A 10,590-nucleotide genomic window follows, 5' to 3' on the forward strand; every position below is an offset into this window, starting at 1 on the left:
TGTTCTCAGCTGTGTGGTGGAAGTCCTGTGGAGTTCCTGCAAGGCTCCTGAGGTTCAGGCAGTTCCAGTCATCAAGCCGTCACCATTTCCCGGCCCCGTCTTCGTTACTTTCCCAGCGGCTGTGATGGAACACCCCATCAAAAACTGCCTAAGGGAGGATGTGTTTATTTGTGCTCACAGTTCCAGGGGACAGGTCACCATGGCAGGGATCACAGTGGCAGGAGCCTGAGGCATCTGGCCACATCAGTCCGCATTTGGGAAATAGAATGGTGCACGTTTGTGCTCTGCTCACTTTCTATTTTCTGCGGTCCAAGATCTCAGCCTAGGGAATGGTGCCGCCCACTTTTAGGATGGTGTTACAGGATATTTGATCACACTGTGAACCCTAAGATAGAGTTAATTAAAAATAAACCTGAGACCAGGAGGCAGAGACAGTGGCTAGTTGGCAGGAAGTAGCCATAGAGGGTAAAGAGGGAGTCAGGAAGACAGAGAAATGCACAGGAAGTAGTAGGGAGGGATTTTTAGTGTGGTGGTCACTTTTAGTTTGGCACAGCAGAAGGATGCTCTCTTAGTTTGGATTTTTATTGCTGCAAAAAGGCACCATGACCATGGCAACTCCTATAAAGTAAAACATGTAATTGCAGTGGCCTGCTTACAGTTCAGAGGTTCAGTCTGTTATCATCATGACGGGGAACATGGCGGCATGCAGGAAGATAAGTTGCTGGAGTAGTAGCTGAGAGTCCTACATTTTGCAGGCAACAGGAAGTTGACTGAGACCCTGGGCAGTATCCTGAGCAAAGGAAACCTCAAAGCCTGACCCCACGATGACAACTTCCTCCAACAAGGTCATACCTCCTAATAGTACCACTCCCTATGATATTATGGGGGCCAATTACATTCAAACTTGAGACGCTGCTAAGGAGGAAGGTCAGCTGGTTGTTCCTCAACCTCCCTGAGCTAGTAGATTTTCACCCCAGCCTCTGACTTCCGAATCTTTATTGGTAAAACCATCAAATATAAATTTAGATAAAAACAACAGGGTGGGTCTTCTTACCTCAATCTAATCAAGATAATCCCATACAAGCATGCCCAGGGGCTTGTCTCTTGGGTGTTTTAATATCCTATTGAGTTGGCAATTAGCATTAACCATCACAGGGCCACTAGGGTAAAGGGACCCTACCTTGTTATCTGTCCCCAGCCCATCTGCCTTTCTTTATTGGGGTACACCTGGAGTGAGGAAAAACGTGTGTGTAGGACCCAGAAAATCAGTTTGGCCTTTAATGACAGGAACAGGCAACCCTGGTATCTCCAGGGTATTTGAGAAGACACAGAGGGGCTCTTAGTTCAGTGGTTGAGAGTGGAGAGATGGCTCAGCAGTTAAGAGCAGTGACTACTCTTGCACAGGACCCAGGTTCAATTCCCAGCACCCAACATGGCAGCTCACAAGTCTCTGTAACTCCAAGATTTGACATGCAGGTAAAGTACCAATGCACATAAAATAAAAATAAATAATTATACAAAAAAGAGTGTTCGCTGTTTAACCATGAGGACCCGAGATTGGATAGCAGCGTTCATGTGACAAGCTGGGTATAGTCTTGCACATCTGTCACCCCAGTGCTGTTAGGAGTGGAGTCAGGAGTGTCACCGGGGCTTACTGGCTACCAGTCTAGCTGGAAGGGTTTGGAGCTCCAGGTTCAGGGAGAAACTCTGCCTGCAAGGAATAAAGCAGAGTGTGATAGAGGGGACACTGGACAGCCTCTCCTCTCCGGCACCAACACTGGAACACGTGTGCACACCACACACTCCCAGAGTTGAGCACGAGGAGGATTGTGGCGAGGCACACCTTACGCACTGGATGTCTAGGCATTAAGGTTTTGTTCTTTTTAGAATTAGCGCACGTTATCCAGAGCAAAGTGTCCCCGGGACACTTCACACATGCGCGTCGTATCCATGTCTGTTACCCTCCCTGCCCTCCCTCTAGCATGTCCAAGTCACTTCTCCGCTTAGGATTCCAGCTACGAGGGTGACACGTTCAGTTGCCGCCTTTCTGAACCTGGCTCGTTTCATTTCATACAAGGACCCTCCCCGCTCTGTTTCTCTTCATATGTGTGATCTCATTCACCTTTATGGTGAAGCGATAGCCATGCGTCTCTATACAGTCCATTACGAAATTAGCGTAGGTCCAAGCATGGCAGCGCACACCTTTAATCCCAGCACTCTGGAGGCAGAGCCAGGTGGATGATATGCGTTTGATCTTCCTGGTCTATACATGGAGTTCTAAGACAGCCCTCTCTAAGGGCTGCATAGAGAGACCCTATCCCCAAACAACAAATTAGTTTATAGTATTTGTACAAAGCAGTAGGTTTCCATATGACTTTGTTTCTTTTTCCCAGGACCAGGCTGCCTTGGAACTAGTGATTCTCCTGCCTCAGCCTTGCCGACGTGTTACCACACCTGGTGGGGCCTCTCCGACTCTGCTTTCTCCTTCTCCTTCCTCTTCTTTCCCTCCCCTCCTTCTCCCCCTACAGCTCCTCTTCTCTTCTCACCCAGTCTCCCCCCTCCCCCTTCCCCATTGAGAACACCAGGTATTATTTACTTTTAGCAGGAAGATTTGAAAAGCCTCTCCGGGGTCGGTGAGTCGGTGAGTCGGGCTAACTGGACAGAATTTCTTTCTCTTCTTCCTTCTTTCCCTTCTTCCTCTTCCTCTTCCTCTTCCTCTTCCTCTTTCCTCTTCTTCTTCTTCTCCTCCTCCTCCCCCCTCCTCCTCTCTGTGTGTGTGTGTGTGTGTGTGTGTTTCCCTGAGACAGTCTTTCTCCGTGTTAACAGTCCTGGCTGCCCTGGAACTCGCTCCGTGTAGTGGGCTCCGTCTGCCTCTGTCTCCCGAATGTTGGGATTGAAGGCGTGCGCCACCACTGCCCGACCCAGAACTCCTACTTACGACGCTTGTCTCTGTGGACCTTGTGAAATAAAGTGTGGCCCTCCATCTGAACCTCATGTGTCTGGGACACGGAGGAACTGGGAGCACTTTTTGAATGCCTTAGCAGCCATTTCCAAAAGCCTTAGCCACTAAGCCCGTCTCCATGCTGCGGTGATACCAGGTTCCGCCGGCAGGTGGCGATAAAGTCCGATCAAAATCAATCAGGACCGGGTTTACAGAGGAGTTGAATGGAGGAGGCTTTATGGCGCGTGTCACTACGGAAATGCCACTTGGGTATGAAGTGACTGTTACTGCTCTTGCATGGTCCCTGCTTGTGAGCTAGCCTCGGTTCTGATCTCTGGGACTTGCCTTCTTCCCTCCATCCAAGCACGGTCTATGACTTAGCTGGTCCTCTGCTTCAAACCCCGTTCTTGAGGACTTCAAGCTAAAATAAGAAATTAGTATACAGGCAATGGGTTTCATTACCAGATTTGCAAACTGTTTTATTTTTTGCAGTCCAGGGAACTGAACTCCAGGCTTTCCATACACCAGGCAAGCACTCACAGTTCTGGTGGAAGACCCACCTCTCTGCTCAAACCCTGGCCCTCAGAAAGTCCGGCCAAACACAGCTCCTCCCTCAGAAAATGTTTAAGACCACCCCCAAAGGGCATTTAAACTGCACCCCAGAAAACAGACATGGGTTTTTTTTGGTCTCTAGTCCCTGTCTCCTTTCTTGATCACCCGGGAACGCTTTAACGTTTAAATTGGAGCTTTTTGTAATTCGGACTGGTTTGGTATGATTTGGACTGCTGCATCCTCGGCAGAGAGGCTTATCAGGGTGCAAAAACTTTTCACTCACCAATTGAGTGACACCCGGAGCCCCACACTGTTTTTGCTTCTCTTCCTGCCCAGTACCCTCCCTCATTCCTTGCCCCCTCTCCTCCTGAGGGTCTCCTTCCTTCCCCCAACTAGCCTTCTGCTTTCAGTCCAGGAGGAGTGTGTTGTCTTAAACACATGCCTTTCCGTCTGTCCACACCGTTATCCTCTTCCTTCCCAACTTTCCCTTTTGTTTTTTTCCAGACAGACTCTTGCTTTGCAGCCCAGACTGACCTTCAGCTCCTGATCCTGCAGCCTCCTCTTCCTCACAGGCATGTGGCATGGAACCCAGCTCCAGCCATTTCTCGTTTTAATGTGTACTTCACATTAAATTGTAGTATCCACACGCCTTTGCTAAATTCTTAAGCAAGTTGTTGGGTATTTAGTATTTTTATGGTCTTTATCTTTACATTACTGCTTATTTAATTTATTTTTGTGAGTGGGTACATGCACATGCCATGGTATTCGACAACTTGTGGGAATCTGGTCCTGGGGCTTGAACTCACATCATCAGGCTTGGTGGCAAGCGCCTTTCCCCACGAAGCCATCTGGAGGCCTATAGTCTCTAACTTTTTTTTTCTTAATTAGACCATTTTTTTACATTTAATTTAAATTTTTAAAAAATTTCTATATGCATTGGTGTTTGACCTGCATATCATTGTGAGGGAGTCGGAACCACTGGAACTGGAGTTACAGACAGTTGTGAGCTGCCATGTGGGTGCTGGGAACTGAACCTGGGTCCTCTGGAAGAGCAACCAGTGCTCTTAACTGCTGAGCCATCTCTCCAGCCCAGTCTTTTAACTTTTGATGTGAACGAATGAAATGCAGGAATCCAGGGGTAACTTCACTTGATTCTGATAAACACACTCACCCAAACCAAACTCCCATCAAGTACCTGGTCAAGGGAGCCATGCAGACAACGGCTGAGCCTCTGAGCAGAGAGACCCAATGGCATCATTGCTCTTTAGGAAACAACAGTTAAAACAACGACATTCTGTTGTGCACTTGATAAATGGCTAAAGCAAGCAAACAAAAATATACATTCTACCAAACTCTTCCATGTGGAGAAAGTCAGCTCTTACACGTGGCTGGTGGGACTGAATGGTCCTGCTGTTCTGTGAATCCCCTTGTAGTATCTTACAGAGTTGAACACACTCATATCATATGTCCCAGCTGCCAAACACCTGGGCTCACGTCCCAGAGGAACAAAAGCTGATGTTCTCACAGAAGCCTGTCTACAATACTCATAACAGCTCCATGTGTAGTGGGCCACATCAGGAAACATCTTCGGTGTCTTTAGAAGTGATTAAACTGCTGTGTGACAGAGCATCACTTAGTCTAACAAGAAGAAACACCCTGGGTTGGGTAAGCTTGGGAGACTGAGGCGGGAGTTTTAAAGAGTTGAGGCCTAGCCTGGTCTACATAGAAAGATGCTGTATCAACAACAAACACACGAAAGAAAACACTTCATCAAAGAGGATGGGATGAGAATTTGGGGAGATGGTTGAGTTGGTGATGGACTTGTGTGACCTGGTCATCTCAATTGGTAAAGACCTAGGTGAATTTAAAGGCACATGCCTTTAATTTCAGTGCCGGGGATTGGGAGATAGGAGGATCTCAGGACCTGCTGTTCAGATAGACAAGCCAGTTGGTGAGGCCCAGGTTCAATGAGAGACCCTGTCACAAAAACAAGGTGACGCTGATGGAGGAAGACACCTGACTTCCTTACATGTGAGATCGCACTAGGCAGGAGTTATAGCAGGGACTTCTGAACAGAGTGAGCTCTGGGAAGAAGAAAGGTGGAGTCGCTAGCCAGATGGAGAGGATGGGCAGTACAGAGTAAAGGTAACTGAGCCACATAAAAGAATGCAGATGAAAAGAAATGGGTTAATTTAAGTTATAGTAGCTAGTGGGACAAGCCTAAGCTATAGGCTGAGCTTTCATAATTAATAATGAGTCTCCACATATTTTTTTTTTTGTGTGAGCTGGTGGCCCAAAGAAAAACCAGTCTACATATGGCATCCAACATGGCGGTTCAAATATCCAAACATAGGGCCTGAGAAAGCTAAGAAAATTTCTGGACAGGAGCCGCATGTAGCTTCCCAATCCTGCAGAGTCTCAGGCGGGCTGGTGCTCAGTGGCATACAGAGGCACAGCTACCGTCTGCTGCCTGCAGGCTGGAGCCAGCTGCCAGCGCCAGCCACCAGCACATGTGCTAAGCTGAGCCACATGGTGGTTTAAGATTTGTCTCATGAAGTCAGAGAAAGCTGCAGATGCTCAGTAAAGTCAGATCCAGATAGAAAAAAAAACCCAAAAAACCTTTAAACAGGTACAGCATGTTTAAAAATATGTGTAGGCTTAAAACAGAAGAGAAAATGAGTATAGACAATCATAGAAAAAATAGTTTATAAATAAGTTAAAGTCTTTAAAGAGAGAATAAAATAATATAAAAAAGATAAGCCACATAAAGATGGAAAATACACAGAGAGTCTGGATCCTATATGGTGTCTTGTTGACTTTAAATTTTTGATTGCTGATAAGCGAGCAATAGCTGCTGAGAGACATTGGATTATGGAAACTGCTGAATTAAACCAGCCTAGATACTTTAGAAATGTCTTAACTTTAAAATGGAAGTCAAAAACGTATTCCTTTGGGGGAAGAGGTTAATGCTTTTGTTTCCACAGAAAACGAAAGGCTATGGATTTGTTCAAAGTTAAAGAGGATCAGGTTTGGTCAGAGGAGACCCCCTGAAAATCCTGGCTATAGACATAAAGGAATAAACCTAAAAAACTACAAGACAGGTGACATATATTTTACCTGTTCAAACATAAAACAAAAAAATTGTCTTTGGCTGGCCCCTTGAAGCATGTGTCTCTCACGGCTTCTCTCTGTCACTCTATTCTCAGTAACTGGAGATTCTGGGTTACTCAAGGTCACCGAGATAGGAACGGGAGAAACAAAAGCCAGAGGCAAGAACATCACGCCCGAGGGATGGGGACATGCCAATGGGCAGAAGCAGTGGGGCAGAGGGGACAGAGCCACCAAGTTACTGCCTAAAGCACCCATCTTTCCTGAATTTCAAGTGAGATTAACCAGGATGAAGCAGGAGCTTCTTTTCTTATCAGGGCCAGTCAATTTGGACAGAATAGTTAGCCATGGCCACACGCTGACTGAGCACTCACAGAGTAGTTAGAAGCCTGGCCCTTAAGCAAATCTGTGCAGAGCTGGGATTAAGTTCAGGTTTTCACATGCTAGACAGGTGCTTTCCCTCTGAGCTGCACCCCGGCTCTGTCATGGATATCCAGGTGAATCCCTGACTTAAGCAAGGGCCCACATGCCATTATGTCAGAGGCAAATGGTTGTCTAGGGTGGCACTCCTCTTTGATGTGGCTGCCCGTGAGTGGGCCATGCTCCTGTAAACGGCTCCAGTAAGCTCACTGTTTCACCAAGCTGGACTGGGATGGAACCTTCCTTTGGTCTGACAACGCCTTCCCTATCTGAAGTGAGCAGACATTTCTCTACTCAAGAGCCACGCTAAAACGGAGGGAACTCTTTTCAGGGCTGCAGACCCTCCTTCCCATTGCCTACTGTGAGAGACTCAGCAGGTGACAGCACTGAGTCTGTCACCTATGAAATGTATTCACTTATTCATGTATATATAACACACAGACATATATGTATAACACACCCACGTGTGTGTGTGTGTGTGTGTGTGTGTGTGTGTGTGTGTGTGTGTGTGTGTATCAGCTGTGTGCAAATGCCCCACAGATGCCAGAAGAGGGCGTTCATCCCCTGGAACCAGAGGGACTGTTTCTTCTGAGCTGCCTGACATGGATGCTGGGAACAAACCTCAGGTCCTCTAGAAGAACAGAGAGCACGCATCCTCTGAACCTTCTCTCCAGTCTCTGTCTCTACTCCTGCTCTCGTCCACATCCTGCTGTGCAGTCTGAGCTGGCCTTGGACTTGTGGCAATCCTCCTGCCTCAGTCTCCCTAGTTTTGGGATTACAGGCATGCACCACTATGCCTGGCTTCCAATTCCATCTCTCCTACTTTTAAAACATTTTCCCTTTAAGGTCAATGTATTTATTATTAATATGTGTTTCTGACTGTGTGCATAACAGTGTGTGTGAGGTCAGAAGACAACTTTTGGGAGCTGCTTCTCTCTACTGTGGGTTCAGGGGACCGAACTCGGGCTGTGAGGTTTGAGGGACCATTGCCTTACCCTCTGAGCCATCTTGCCAGATCCCCATTGTTGGAGAAAGGGTCTTGGAAAAGATGCAAATTGTGATATTAAGTTAAATAATGCTGGGCAGCGGCAGCACACACCTTCAATCCCAGCGCGGGGGAGACAGAGAAAGGCAGATCTCTGAGTTCAAGGCCAGCCCCGTCTACAGAATGACTTCTAGGACAGCCAGCCAGGGCTACACAGAAAGATCCTGTCTTGAAAAAATAAAACAAAGCAACAGAGAGGGAGAGGCGAGATGGCTCAGTTGGGTGCAGGCGCTCACTGCAAAGACTGGAGACTGGGTTTCAGGAGTGGAACCTCTGTGACAGCTGGGGAGAACTGACTCCACAAAGTTGTCCTCTTACCTCTGTTCATGCGCCTTGGGACATGCACCAGCACCACCACACCATGCACATGTACACACAATAATAATTAGCAACATTTTAAAAAGAGACAGAGTGACTGCATGGAATTGCAAAAGAAAAAAGAAAAAAAAAAGACCTAGTTTCAGCTCTGTGTTTCCTGTTGGAGACTCACTTCACCGGTATTTAAACATTGAAAGGGAAGGGATGCAAAGAATATTCCTTACTAATGGAAACGGAAAGGGAGCAGGGCTTGCTGTATACTAGACACAAAGGAGGTTCTGGAGGACTCCATAAGCAGAATTCCATCACGGGGAAAGAACAGCAGAGCTGGGCAGGTCATGCCATGGGAGATCCAGGAAGCAGAGAGAGATGGGAACACTGCCGTGCACGTTCACCGTGAGTGTGTGTGTGTGTGTGTGTGTGTGTGTGTGTGTGTGCGCGCGCGCGCGCGCGCCATTCTCTTTGCTGTGTGCTGCTTTAGTTTGGGTGTGAGTGTAATACTGGCTTCATAAAATGAAGTTGGCGGGTTCTTCCCCTTTCTGTTTCGTGGAGCAGTGTGAGGGTATTGCTGTTTAAAGCTCTGGTAGGATTCAGCTGCACATCCTTCAGGGCCCAGGATTTGTTTGCTTGAGATGTTTTTTTATTGCTACTTCAGTTCAACTCCATTGTTTGTTATCATCCCATTCACACTCTATCTTCTTGGTTTAATTTTGGTAGGTCACATGTGTCCAGAACATTATGCATTTCTTTTAGATTTTCTAATTTGTTAGACTATAGGTTTTCAAAATATGTCCCTGTAGTAGTTTGAATGTAATTGGCCCACATAATCTCATAGGGAGTGGCACTATTAGAAGGTGTGGCTTTGTTGGAGTGGGTGTGGCCTTGTTAGAGGATGTGTGTCACTGTGGGGACAGGCTTTGGGGTTTCCTGTGCTCAGGATACCACCCAGTGTCTCAGCTCACTTCCTGTTACCTTCGTGATGTAGGATTTTTAGCTGCTCCAGCACCATGTCTGCCTACAGGCCACTATGTTCCTTGTCATGATGATAATGGACTGAACCTCTGAAACTGTAAGTGATCCACCCCAATTAAATGTTTTCCTTATAAGTGTTGCCCTGATCATGGTGTCTCTTCACAGCAATAAAAACCCTAAGACAGCCCCCAAACAGTTCCCTATCTCACCAGCTGTCTGAATGTTAAAGTCACTCAGTAATTGTGTTGAGATCAGTTTATGCCCTTTTATCTGGTAGTGTCTATTTTATGAAATTTAGTACACCAATTTTTGATATCTGTATGCTGAGAACTGTAATATTTTTATAAGGTTATATTATTTTTAATCATGTGTGCATGTGTGTATCTGTGTTTGAGTATGTACACCACATTCATGCAGGTGCCCTTGGAGGCCAGAAGAGGACAGCAAATCCCCCAGAGCTGAATTGAAGGGAGGTTGTGAGCCACCTGACATGGGTGCTGGGAACCAAACCCTGGCCCTCTGTAAGAGCAATACATGCTCTTAACCACTGAGCTGTCTCTCTAGCCCCTAGAACTATAATACCTTACGGACAGAATATTCCTTTTATCAATATGTAGTGACCTTCTTTCTGAATTTTGGGTTGAAGTCTATTGAGTTAGGAATCAGAATTCTATACTTTCTTGCTTTCTGTTTCTGTTAGTTTGGAGTACCTTTTTCCTCTTTCTAGCCTCAGGTCCTCAGATGCAACCCCCCCCCCCCCTTCTCTCTCTGTAACAAAGCAGATGAACGTATAACTCTATAGTGTTACCATCTATCTTCATCATCTTTTCTGTAGCACAGCTGTTGGAAATCTGAGCTGATGATGTTTCTCTGATGGAGGCTATGTGAGAAATAAAGCCTTCATCTATTGCATATTGTTTTTTTGTTCCCCTCTGTACCAGGGATCGAACCCAGGGCCTTGTATGTTTGTGAGGCAAGTGTTGTCCACTGAGCTGCATCTCCAGCTTCCGAAGCTGACCAAATAGTGCCTTACCAGGAGGACTCTGGCATAGCTCCTCTGTGACGGACTTACATGTGCAGTGTAACAGAGCCCACCTCTCTCCCGGTCTGTGGCAATTCATCCTTTTCACTTGTGTTCTAAATTTTGAAGTCAGGTATCAAAGACAGAGTTCCCACTCCCGTGGATTAGTAGCTCACTCACAGAGTTAGTATGTATTGATAGGTAACAGAGAAG

This window comes from Peromyscus maniculatus, chromosome 4 (assembly GCF_049852395.1).
Source record: "Peromyscus maniculatus bairdii isolate BWxNUB_F1_BW_parent chromosome 4, HU_Pman_BW_mat_3.1, whole genome shotgun sequence".
NCBI lineage: Eukaryota > Metazoa > Chordata > Mammalia > Rodentia > Cricetidae > Peromyscus > Peromyscus maniculatus.